The sequence below is a fragment of the Carassius gibelio genome, chromosome A5, assembly GCF_023724105.1.
Source record: "Carassius gibelio isolate Cgi1373 ecotype wild population from Czech Republic chromosome A5, carGib1.2-hapl.c, whole genome shotgun sequence".
In the NCBI taxonomy this organism is placed as follows: Eukaryota; Metazoa; Chordata; class Actinopteri; order Cypriniformes; family Cyprinidae; genus Carassius; species Carassius gibelio.
This window is the reverse complement of record NC_068375.1, coordinates 23,886,907-23,901,024: the sequence shown is the minus strand read 5'-3', so window position 1 is coordinate 23,901,024 and position 14,118 is coordinate 23,886,907. Positions and strand designations below refer to the sequence as shown.

Sequence of the window (14,118 nt, the reverse complement as noted above, 5' to 3'; positions counted from 1 at the left end):
AACTCGAAGGAACACGTTTTCTCAGAGGCTTAAATGTACGCTGAAAGTGAAGAATCGATAAATCATGGGCACAAAACTGTTTTAATCTCGGCCTCCCTCCAGACTGACTGATCACCATTTAAGATTAGCTAAATCAAATTTCCTTCCGTGTGTTTTTAGTCTTCCAGCATAGTGCCCAAATATTTCCTCCTCTAAGTCTCTGCTCAGATCATGGCCGGATGCTTAATGGTCCGCTGTATTAACACAAAGGGAGCAGATTTAATTTCAGGTAAGTCATGAACCAGACTAAATGAGATCTAAACGGTGCCCTTGAGCAAGTCGGGTTGCTGCAGGGGGACTGTACTTTCACTTTGTTTACAGCATGTTATAATGCTTAAGTTCTGCTTAAATATCGTTGTTTAAATATTTTTACAGCATGTAAATTACTGCTATTCAAGTTGAGTTTAGGTATTAGAACATGTACAGTAAAAAAAATGGAGAAAAAAATGTTTTAAAATATTGGTGTTTTTAAAGATGAACTTTAATTGATCAATATTAGTATGAAACTCGAACACTAGGGTTGTAGAGTAGATGAGTAGAGTAGATGAGCATGTAAAATGAAATATATAACATTGAGAGTTTCCTGTAAATTAAACATGCTCTAACACTGATTTAGTAATGATGGATTGCACACCCCTGAAGTCTTCTCTGAGCATTAATTACTGATCTGTTTAGTATAACTATTATTTATCATTCATAGTTATGACAGTTAGTGTTATCTACTGGCCAGTATATTTATTCAGGTCATGTTGGTAAAACATTGTCTGTGAATATAAATTGGGAAAATGCTTTGGAGACCCAGACATGGCCTTGCATGAGAACATACAGTGTTTTCCAACCTCTGATTTACAATTCAGTGCATTTGGATTAAATTAGACACGGGTCTCTGGATGATCTCCAGATAATTCATTCTTCTTTATCTTGAGGTAATCCCTCCATACATGAATACAAACTTCTCTAACCAGTCTAACTAGTTAATTACAGACTTGTCCTAGCTCTATGTCAAAGTGGATTAAACATATTAATGATTCATTTAGGTTTTAGTGAGCAGAAATGGTTTAACTAAACCAGACTGAACAGTTTTTACAACTAACTCAAAAGCTACAAAGAGCCGAGACTCAAATCAAGAGGATGAGAAAAATGAACATTGTAAAACAAAAAGTAATATTGTACAACTGGTTTGTGACGTCATGCAAACACTGAATTAAAATTAATTATATTCGGACATGGATTTATAATTTTAAATATCACATCTGATGTGCCAAGAAAGGAAAATAAGAAAGTAATGAGTTGAGCTTAAGACTTAATACCAAACACTTAATACTTTGTCACTTTTAATGTTTTCCGAAAAAAAAGGGAAAGAAAGCCGAATTTGTCCTTTTTGATGCATAAGCCTCTCAAGGATTTATAGAAAGTTTTTGTGGCTCAAAGTTTGGTGTGAAAGTTTTTGGATGTTCCCGTTACTAGTTTGTGTTGAGGACGTGTGTGTGTGTGTGTGTGTGTGTGTGTTTAGGTGCTGGCCTGTAGGGCAGATAACACAGGTGATAAATGAGTGTGGTAATTTGTCCTTGTGCCTTCTTTTAGCTGCCCTATAAATACATTCACACAACCACATTCACATACATACAACCTCCATATTTATTTATAAAATAAAGACATTAATAAAAACATTAACAGAATTTCTTACCCAGGATCATAAATGCACAAAAGCTTGTCATCAAGGCTTTTTTTCTTTTCTTCTGTGGAAACTCTCTGTGTATATTCGTCACGTCTTTTGTGTGTGTGTGTGTGTGTGTGTGTGTGTATTTGTTTTTTTTTCCTCAGCCAAACAGGATATTACTTTTTCCTTTGCTTTTGTCTTTCTTGTTCACTCGCTTGTAATCACTCTTTCTGTTTGTCTTTCTTCTCTCCTATGGCACAGCTCTGACTCACACTCTCTCGCTAGTTTGTGTGGAATAAACAGTATAATATCGTATGCACAGTGAGACTGTGTGTGTGTGTGTTTGTCTCTGTACGTATCTGTGTGTGTTTGGGTGATTAGAGTCTAGGTTTGTGTTTCCTCAGAGGAAATTAAGCAGGCATGGCCTCCAAAAACTTCCAAAACCCCTAAAGCATGGAAATCATATCCAGACCACAGAGCTGTGTGTGTATGTATTTAGCTGTAGTTTGGGGACAGATTGGTCCCTAGAAGCTAGCTAAATCTGACAACACCTTTGAAAAATTTGTTTGCATTTTAAGAAATAATCGTAATCATAAATCTGACAAAACCTCCTTTTGGGGATGTCCCCATCAGTAAAAATAAAATGTCATATTTTTATAATTTTATATATATATATATATATATATATATATATATAAATTTGTATTTATTTATTTTTTTTTTCGTAAAAAAATCAGAAAGTTTTAATTTAGGAGCAGGGTGTATCCAGTAGAATATGGGGTGTTCCCATTAAATAGCTAAGTAAAAGTATGTAAGGTGATCTGTTCTGAACGTTTGTGAGCATGAAGCACTTTACTGTGTCTTGATTGTGTTGATTTACTTACTTGTGCAATAAAAATCTTGATAAAATCTGGACATTACAGTTTGATATAAAATATACTATCATATTGAAAATGTGATTTTGTGATTTCTGGGATTATTCATTCATACTGACTCTTAAACATATGCTTGATATGTCGTATTTTAATCTGGCTGAAGAGGAATGAACTCTGTAGATCGGCAGTTAAAGAATATGGCGGTTGAATAATAATAACAATGACTCTGATAACTACATTGGATTGGCCAGACTTTGGATGTTAGGAAATCGGAGGGTGTCAGCAGCTGCTGTAAATGAGGAAAGTTAGGAGTAGGTTTGTGTGCAGTGAGGTGGTAGGGTTTTCCTGTGGCCAGCAGGGTGAGCTGTGGTGATGTCCTCTCAGCCCGACACTGTCTCTGAAGTGAGGCTTCCCTGTCAGGACTCTCTCATATGTGATATATAAGGTTTACAGCATTCACATCGCACACTGAGCAGTTTGTCATTTCAGATCTGTGCCTGTATCTTCCCCTGCCTTTCACAAACAGACATGATTGGGACTTCCCATTGGTTTGTTGTTATATACTACAGTAGGTTAATGATATTTTCTTATTCCTAAACCTACCCTAACACACACCTTTGGCACGCCATCTTTGTCATTAAGTTGGATGGTCCCCACAATGTATGTTGGTAAATACAGGACTTACTATCATTCAAAAGTGACATGCAAGTTTTTGCACCAAGTAGTTTATTTTTTTATGTTTAATGCTAATAGAAATCAACATCCAGCACCACACAACTGTTGCTTTAAAAATACCCTTTGTCCTGTGAATCATGAGGATGCGTTATATAAATGTCAAAATGTCAAAGCTAAATTGCATGGTGATCACTGACTGTCCACTTTGATGGAATTTTGATTGGCTTGTAAAACAAAAAAATATATTACTCCCGAGTGCCACGGTCTCCTTGCAAGATGAATAAAAACTAGCACTAAACACCTTTACTTTCAAATTGTAAAGCAATAATTTTTTAATTTAATTTAATGTTTTTTCCTCAATGCATCTTAAGCTATAATTACTATAGACTAGTCATATCCCAAACGGTCATTTTTCTTTTATATTTTTTAATAAATATAATTTAAAATATATATTTAATTTATTAATATTTTTTCCAGATTAGTATGTGCTCAAAAGGAAACTGTCATCTAAGGGTAATAATTTGGACATGTAAATGCACACATACACACCCGCTCACTACTTTTAACTACATGCATTCAGTTGCCAGTTTTTATAAATAATCCATTGATTCATAAATGGTTCTTTATGAATATTTAACCATAGGCAGAGTAGTGAAGCGAGTCAGTTTGTCTGCACTTCTGGGTCTTTGGGACATTGAGGAAGCCTGCCTCCATAAGCCTTAATTAGTGGAAAGATCAAATCACATATATGATATGATTGCATTTGGAAAATAATTTCACTTAAGAAAAACAAACAAAAAAATCAATAATGATGTCATTAATAATAAGATAAAATAAGAATGAGAGAATCTGTGTTTTATCTGCCTGGGCTCGATCTTGATTAAATAAGTAAAAGGTAAGAATTCATTATTAATATAACTCATTAGACATTTATTATGTTTTATAAGATTTCATTAAAGTGATAGTTCACCCCAAAATGAACGTTTTTTTTCTTTTTCTTTTTTTTCATGATTTACTTGCCTACATAACGCTCTAAACGTGAATGTCTTTGTTGTGTTGAGCTCAAGGGGTCCAGAGGCAGTCGTGGTTAGCAGTCACAGCTTCATTTTACTAGATAACGCTTGTGTTCCTTTGCATTCATTAAACATCAGTTAAACGTTGAGCTCTTTAAACATAAATAAGGGAACATTGGATGTAGGAGTTCTTGCAAGTAAAAGTTTTATTCAAGAGTTAGCCTGAGTGGAAATGGCAGGCACAGATTGTGTGCTGTAGGTGAGATGTCGTGAGCGAGAGGGAAGAATAGAAACAGAAGCAGCGAGAGACGCGTGCGAGGGCTTTTTGCTGTGGTGTTGGCAGGTTATCAGACAGCTATGAGGTGTCTGGACACTCTGCTTTATGACACTCCAGGACACGTCCTCTCCTTCCTGCTTATAAATATTAAAAACAAGTAGAGCTGACATTACCCACAATCCCACTCAGTGTTACTCAGGGTTTTCTAGGTACCAAATGTCCCAGCAAAGACAGTAAAACCTGATTTCATCTACATTATTTGGACCAGCCACCTGTCCCCTCGAGGAAAACAACTAAATATAAAGCAATACATCTTAAAATGCAAACTCTTTTAGTAAGGTATATATTTAGGGATAGATGTTGCGTTAGGCTGTAGAAAATATAAGCATCTTCAAGTCAGTCAAGTGTATGGTCAGGTTTTTTTCTACATTGTTTGGACTGAAAGTATAATAAAATTGTTTTAAAGGTATTAAATAGTTTTAAGTTTTGGTATTTTAGGCCTGCCAAAGTTAACGCATTGACTGTACAATTTAAAAATGTTTAAAAATATTTAGTTGGTGGCTGAGTGTAAACATTTCAAATTCTGCATTACCATTTAGGGTTGGTGAGATTTTTTTTGTTTACCAAGGCTGCATTTAATTGATCAATAATACAGTAAAACAGTAGTGTTGTGAAATATTATTACAATTTAAGATACATTTTTATATATTTTAGAATGTAATTTATTCTTTTGAAAAGGCTGAATTCCAGCTGCGGTTACTTTAGTCCTCAGTTCTACTGTATATGATCCTTCAGAAATCACTCTAATATGCTGATTTGCTGCTCAAGAAACATTTGTTATTAATAGGAATATTGAAAGCAGTTGTGCTGCTTAATAGTTTGTCTCTTTGTCAGGATTATTTAAATAGAAAAGTTCAAAGGAACAGAATTTATTTGAAATTTAAATCTCATTTGATCAGTTTAATGCAACCTTGCTGAATAAAAGTAAAAAAAGTACTCTGTTTCATCTTAAAAAAGAAACTTTTGAACAACAGTGTATTATATACCTCTTTTTTTTGGCCACTTTTATTTCAGTGTATATAGTTTTGGAATCATAAAAAAAAAAATGTATTTTACTTTATGATCTTTGTTATGAAAAACATGATAAATAACGAAAGTGTAAACAATAGAAGTCGATGGAAATCCCCCACCATGATAGAAAAACAAATGTGTTTTTTGTTTGAGTATGTTTGGATTATGTGTGGTCAATTTCATTCAGCAGAAAGCCATAATGATGATGACGACGATGAAGGCTAGCTATCGATCATGCCCCCACTAAACACAGGAAGAGTGTGTGCGTGTGAGTGTGTGTGCATACTATTACTTGTTTATCTGTCCGGTGATGGAGAGATAGATGATGACCGCAAAGAGAGCATGATCGCACATTTGCTTGTCCAATTATTACAGGCACACAGAGCAACAAGCCAAATAACTGTAAGCTAATAGAAGAGCCAGAGGACAGAGAGAGACTGCAGCTCATTGAATAAATGGGACAGACACTGTATGAGAAGGAAATTGCCTATTTAAACACTTACATCATCTTCACCACACACACACACACACACACACACATTATGACCTTGATCTGTTTTTGGTATCAGATGTCTTTGAAACATTTGTGCATGTGGGATAGAGAGTCTTTGTGACTGTTGTGTTAACACGAGTGAGTATATTTAGTATGTATGTATGTAGATCACTGCATGCAAATTAATGCATCTTTTGTGCTTCTCCAGGCTTGAGTGAAATATACTGTAGCACAAGGTAGAGCATGTGTTTGTTTAATATCCGCTCTAATAATCTTGATGTCAGTTTGCTATATTAAGTAATTGCCACCGGCAGTAGTTTCCACAAGCCCTGTCAGAGTCTCATCAGTGCCCGATTCTCACTCTTGCCTTCAGGGGCCAAAGTATGTTTGTGTGTAGAAGTGACACTTGTCAATAGCTCTCACTCAATTTGACATATTTTTGGGCGGTTTGTGTGTCTGTATGTGCATGAGTGTATATAAACATTATGAATTCCATTTCTGGTGTTTCGTGTGTGAGTCTAAGTTTAGAGATTTTTATCTAAGGCAATGCATATTTATGAAATATGAAATGTTTTACTTCATCATTTACCATATTTATTCTTTGAACACAGAGCTAACAAAGCAGTGATATCCTCTGTGGCTATATACGGTCGGTTTCAACTTAAAAGACATTAATGCCATAATTATGGTCCTGAATCAAAATCCAAAGCAGTAAAATATTGATACAGTTTTAATGATAAGTCGTAAATCGTGCTGTCATACATAGAGCACCTGTATGGCAGCAGAATGCCTCTTATTGCTAAATCAATAGTTTTCTATTAGAAATGAAAGCTGGACAGCCAAAAACATTGTCTTCATTTGGGGTGGAAGAATAGATCAGCGCCGGCCTGAACTTGAGCTGAGAGTCATTAATGTCATCATGGCAGAGAGACTCAGAGATTTAGAGTGGCCTGGGTATGTAAGCTAATAATTCTGCATTTGAGGATTTTTCCTCTTCAGAAATAATAAATTCATTGTGGTTAGAGAGTTTGCTGACTATATTAGGCTCAAAGCAATATCAAAGCACGTTCTCTAATGTTCTAGGGCCGTGGAGGATAATTTGCAGCAATGCAGACACACACACACACACACACACTTCTCTTATGCCGTGTGTGTTTGACAGGTCGCGTGTTTGATCTGACTTAGACATGGTATAATAACTAGAAATACGTAATGATAATTGCTGTGGGCTGCAGTCTTTAAATAATATTCATACGCACATGAATTAGGTTAAATTGTTGGACTCATTTTTGAGAAGTCATTATTAATAACTGAGTCATGGGTGAAACTGGGCTATGGAGGAGTGCGGCTCTGTGCAGTGAAGGACAGGAATGTCCACGGGTCAGGGTTTTTTCATTGCATAATGAATTACAATTTGAAACATTTAGAATGCAAATGAGATGTGCTTGTGTTGAATGCAGTGCATATCTTTTCAAATGGGGTAAAAAAAAACATATTTTGGAACATATTTCATAATATACATGAAATATACTGTAAAAATATATTGCTAATATAGATTTTAAAGTATGTTAACATACTATATATTTATATATTTGGCCATATTATATATATTTTTCCACTAATAGAATTAATAAATATTTTTTAAATGCATTTTACCTTACCGATGCATATTAAGAATGAACATTTATTTTCTTGCACAATTTGTAATATATTTAAGCATTTGATGGGTTAAACTAATTATATCTTTTAAATTTGAAAAATGTTTTTTCCTAAAGCAATGCTGTTTACAACATATATTTAGCATATATTTGAATGCATTTTGGCCAGAAAGAAAACCATTTTTTTTGTTGCTGTATGGGTAGAGTACGTTTCAGTTCGTAAGTAGTTGAAGGTCAGCGCCTACATAATAATGTAATGTGATATGTAATGGGGGTCTTTCCTGGCACCATTCCCGCTGAAACAGACATGAGGTTGTTAAGCAGCTTGGTATATGCCTCTATTTGTCTGACCCTCTATTTCGATCTGTCTGTAGGTCTGCGTCTCTCAATCTATCCGAAAGCCTACACTTCCAGACTGGACTCTCATGTATTATGAAAGCTCCTGGTCTGGCTGATTGTGAGGTTTTTTTTTCCACACCTGCTCCTGCTTGAATGATCCAACAGCCCTCCGTGTTCGTACATCAAATCAATAATGGCTTTATATGGCATCAGATAAGAAAGTCTCTTCTTAACCTTCATGTCATAGGCTGATACCATTATGCTATCAGTTCTGTGTATCTGTTGTGCTACAATTCGTCATGCTTTATTTAAACAAAGGCCTGATAGAGGGGTTTGAGGAGGGCTGGGTCACATCTCATGCAAACTAATAGAACATATTTTATTATAAATATGCAGTTTTTCTTTACAAGACCTTTCAGCCAGCTACCCTTTCTAAATATTTGTGAACAGTTTGAGAGTCAGTAAACTTTCTCAGAGGCCAGATGAAGGACAAACAGCATCTGCAACCATCTGGTGTTGTACTGTCAGTATGCGTGTGCATGTGTTTGTCCTCTATGTGTTTCGTGTCTGGGGATGTTCACGACGTCATGTTACCTTAGTGAAGTCCATCAATGCTTGCAAATAGAAAAGTTGCCTGTAAATATTTGGTTTGGGGGAAGCATTATATGTATATGCTGTCAGCACACCAGCTAAAAGGCACTTTTGGCAGGTCGCTCTGTTTATGACACAATGCAGCGCATTGATAGCATGTAAACTAACCCAATTTCAGATTTCCTGTCAAAGCCAGTGTTATTATTTGCAATCATGTTGAGTGTTTTACACTGTTTTCCTCCAGTTTTGGCTGTTGGAGGAAGGAAGTTTTCTATTTGAAAGTCTAAGAAGTCACTGACCTGGGATCTGTTAAAATGCCTGACCTTAGTTTCAGAGGCAGTGCTTTAAACTTTTGAGCTGGTCTAGAGTCAGCACTTCTTCATCTCTTTTCAGGTTTACTCATTCGAGTTCGGATCTGTTAAATCCTTTGCTTTAGGTTTATATCCAGCGGCAGTTCCCCAGACATTAGTCTGTCAAACGCATCAGCAAGTCAAATGCGTGCTTCAAATATTTGACACACTTTATTGAATCAGTCTGCCGTCTCACACAGAGGCTACTTATTCAGTCAGTCAACTAAAACTTACTGTAAGATGGAGTTCACAGTTACACTTATTACACCGTAGCAAGTTAACCTTGAAAAGGGTCGTGTTTTATGTTGGAGATGCGAGAGGAAATTGAGTTGACGTCTGTTCTGATAACTCTGTCCACTCATCCGCCCGTGCGATTGGCCGTCTCAGAAATGATGTTCCCGGGGAACTCTCCGCTGTTTAACATTCAGAGAGGGAATATTTTACCTTTACCACATAGCTTATCTCTACAGGTCAGACACAGTGTGTGTGTGTGTGTGTGATGGAAAGTGAGGTGCAAGAGGATGAGGCTGGACACTTGAGAAAGAGAGGGTTTGTTTCATGTGTTTGTGAGAGTGACTGTGTGTGTGTGTGTGTGTGTGTGTGTGTGTGTGTGTGTGATTAGGTGTACAGCTGTAGGCAGTATTAGCAGGTGCAGGGTTGAGATTAAAGGCTAAGGACTTTGGTGGCATTGGTATTAGTCAGAGGTAAGGAGATGAGACAAGAAATGTCCACTCATGTTCAATCAATCAACACATGCATACTGTATAATAATACTTAGTGCTGTAAACAATGAACATAGATATGTTGCGCCAGAGCGTGATCTGACAATTAACTTTTCAGTTTTCAATGTAACCTTGGCAACTAACTGAAGTATGCCTGAATTTTGATGAATTGAATCTACTTTCGAATAACCAAAAACAATTTTTTTCAGTTTTTGTATTATTTTGCAATAATGTGGAACCAATTATGATTTTGGTAATGAAAATTTGTTAATACTGTAAAAAACTACATTTTTAAATTACCTGATTATCAGTACTATGGACTATGTGAGAAATATGATGTTGTATGATTTTACTTGTTGGATACAGTCAGCTCCGAGATGTGACAGGCATCTTGTTCAGTTGATAGTTCTTACAAAAGAACAAGGCATTTCTGTCTCTTTATGTGTAGGCCTAACCTTTGCAGAAAATGTAAAACACATTTATGAGTATTTATTTATAAATTAATTATTTGTGATTTTGATCCTGTTATATTTCCTTGTTTCTTTAGGCATTGTGCCATAGTTATATATGCCCTTCTATATAGTGTATTCTTTGAAGAACATTTTGAAGTACCATTTAACAAGTATTGTATAAGGATATGGTAATCACATATGCAGTTATCATAGTTTTTATCGGAGTATTATAGTAGAAGCACTCTTTTATAATGTTATATGAGCAAAGCGATAGTTACTTCGAGAGCATATAACAGCTGTAGGAGAGAAGAGCATTACGAGAGCTTCAGTGTTCTGCTTGAGCGACAGGCAATGACACATGCTGGGTTGTGCAGGTGCTCTGTTAGGCCGTGCTGTAAGAGCTCAAGGCTATAGGCTACGCTACACTAACCACACTATTGCCCTGCCACAAGAGGGTAATGACTACATGTCCACATTGTCATTCATTCTATGCTAGCAGTTTCAGTGCTAGCAGATCCACATACCCTTACATCAGAACATACAGCAGTCTCCATGTGACACACTGAAAGTAGAGAACACACACAGAAACATATGAAAGACAAACACAAAATAGCCAATTTTGAATTCTTTCTCAAAAAAGATCTATTTAATTAATTGTAAACATTTAATTTGTTATTAATAATAAATAAATGACTGGTCACTTTTATTAATTATATAAGTTAATTAAATAATTGTCTATGTGTGTGTGTGTGTGTGTGTGTGTGTGTGTGTGTGTAATGTATGTATGTATGTATGTATGTATATATATATATATATATATATATATATATATATAGATACAAATATATAATTAAAATGTATATTCACATAAAATAAAAATGTAAAATAATATAAAAATATAATGTACCATAATATATTACATATAGATGCTCTTGAGTTCACGCATACCTGTCTGTTTACTACAAGGGAGTGACTTCAGTAAAATGAAAATACAATTGAGTGTTTTACATACATACCGCTGATTTGACGACTTTTTGATGGCTCAGTGTCTTATATTTCCTGCAGAAAAGTGCAATTTGCCCTTATTGAAGGAGAAATGCTGCGTCATCAGGTATGAGGTTGACTGGGTGAGGAACATACAACACCGGAGGGACCAGAGGTCGTCCCATTAACGTCCTTTCAAAGTGGCTAAATAGTGACCTCATTCAACTCAGGAAGTTAGGTGATTTATCTCTAGGTGTTTCCATGGTAACCACTGACAGGCAGGGCAGACGGTGTGCACACCTGAGTTCTATGTTTAGCCTGTGCGTCACTGTGTCTCCTAGCAACAACAGAATACAGTAGATACCTGGGATTACCTGATTGATATACACCCTGAGGCCCTGTTTACATTAGTGGTGTTCAGTTTAAAATGCCTTGCATTTTCGTTTACACTGGTGATTTCCACATTCGAAAATTGAGAATTTTGGAAACGCTGCTGACCCCGTTTTAGTTTGAAAACTCCGGGGTCGTGTTTCAGTGTAAACGGACCAAAATGGAGACTTTCGAAAACGATGGCATGGCTTCCCACGTGATCTCTGCGTATCCTCGATGACCATGTAACTGTATCATGAACATGATCATTTTTGAACCTGCCATTGACTATAAACCAACTTCTTGTTTACACTTTACGCGCATTCCCAGTGTGCATGAATGGTCACATGACATGTATTTTAGGTTATGTAGTGTAGACAGAGATCGTTTCTGAAATGCAGCTGAAACCCCAGTGTAAACACGGATTGTTTTAATTCTAAAACGCCATTTTTAAAATGAAAGCGCACTAGTGTGAACGAGGCCTTACTCCATCTACTCCATTTTTAAATGAATTTGCAAATTAATGACCAGCTGATTGAAACATCTCAGTTTATTGATGGCACTAATTTGTTTACCTCACCCATGCACCGCTGGGAGTTTCAGCGTTATTAGTAACCATCAATTTAAAATCTCATGTATACCAATAACAATCAAACAAGCAGTCTCTTCACTAATTTACATTCATTACTGAGATTTTTCCAGCACTCTGAACATTATGCAGTAGAGCTCTGCATTCATATTTTTAGATTTGTATGCAGTTTTAAAACAGGATGATAATTAAGCAGTATTGCTTCAGAGTTTTGTTGTTCTGAATATCAATTTATAAACAAGCAAACTTGGCTATTGCTCATTGACACTGGGGAGATATGGCGGTTTAATTAAGTGCTCTGTTTATAGCTTTATTTTGATTGTTATTAGGCTAAAACAACTTGTTCCTTTAAAAGCTACACAACTTTAACAAGCTTGTTGGATTCACCTCTAAATCTCCCTTCTTGTGTTTCACTCACCCACACACACATCTCGTTTTTCTGTCACTCTGTCTCATTGATTAGCCTATTGATCTCCGTTTCCTCTTCGCATTTCCTGTAATAGTGTGTCTGAAGCATAGCCAACTTTGTGTGTGTGTGGTTGTGTTCGAGCGCACAATGAAAATATGAGGATATTGAATGTCTGATTTGTATTTAACAGGTGCCTGATAACTTTATTTTTTTTTTGCCGAAGGAAGGCTAAGAGTGGATGTCATCGCTAGGATGAAGCTCTTCCGCCCCGGGGCCGATGTGTGATGTTTATGAGCAGATGCTAGCTGAACAGCTGTTTGTGTTTGTTTTTTATTTTGTAAGATGTCTTCTTTTATGAGTTGTCTGGATTCTTTTGACAGTGTTTTCCATGTTATTGATTTTTTTACAAGCTCACAGTTTTAGGGATGTGGGGGTGTGTGGTAGAATGTGAGAACATGATGGGGTTCTGGAGGAGAATCCAATGGGGGGATCTGAGAGCTGAAGCATTGTAAATCAGCGCGCTTCCAAGTGTTTTGCTCAGATCAAAAAGAGAACTTAAGAATGACACGTTGTCAATGTTTCAAAGCATATATAGTTCTCTAAAGTAATGCTGTAGGAAATCTCAGAACTGACATGTTTCTTGTGTATTTCTGCTCATCACAGTGTTTTGAAGTCAAACTGCTACACACAACCCTCACAAAGTTTGAAATGCTCAATTAATGTTTGTTACCAGACTGATTATTGGAGTCTGTGTTCTGACTACATGAATCATGAAGAATATAGAATATAGAATATATGCATATATATATATATATATAGAGAGAGAGAGAGAGAGAGAGAGAGAGAGAGAGAGAGAGAGAGAGAGAGAGAGAGAGAGAGAGAGAGAGAGAGAGAGAGAGAGAAGACATTATATATATACAAATGTGGCCTCAAAACCTAACTTTTTAGCAGAGCCTTTGATTTGATTGTTTTCATGTGTAGCACTTTGGGATTCTGCTTGAATATAAAGTGTGTTATAAATAAAATGTATAATAATAATAATAATAATGTATATTGCTATCATTTGCAATGTATAATTAAATGTGTGTGTGTGTGTGTGTGTGTGTGTGTGTGTGTGTGTGTTTGTGTGTGTGTGCATTTATATAATAAAAATGGATGCTTATAGGTGGTTTATTTTTATTTAGGATTATTTATTTATTATATTTAGTAATTATTGTATGTGTTGTATGTGTATGAAGATCTATATTTAATGTGAGTTGCCTGGAATGAAAGTTTTTCTTATGAGATTAGTTTTTCTTACAGTGTTTAAACTGTTATTTGTGAATGACCCCCTAAATGATGTTTCCTTAAAGAAAGACCACCTCCATAAAATATAAATGAAGATACATAATTCAAAACAAACCAGTTATACTGCATGTTGCACTTGTACTTAAGACAAGTAAAAGTATTGTCTGCACTGATTTATACATTTAAAGATAAGTAAAATCAATTAAAATGTATTTGCATTTCTATTATTTTATTTTTATTGATTTATCATATTGTTTTAAAGCAG

General features: G+C 35.7%; 1 long non-coding RNA gene across 1 annotated transcript in view; it reads left to right on the top strand.

Moving 5' to 3' along the window:
* Window positions 1-13,458, top strand: part of LOC128005297 (uncharacterized) — a 29,576-nt gene extending 16,118 nt beyond the window's left edge. The window contains exon 4 of the long non-coding RNA XR_008177964.1: window positions 12,757-13,458. This is a non-coding gene — a long non-coding RNA (uncharacterized LOC128005297). The remainder of the gene's footprint in view (window positions 1-12,756) is intronic.
* The last annotated feature ends 660 nt before the right edge of the window (window positions 13,459-14,118 follow it).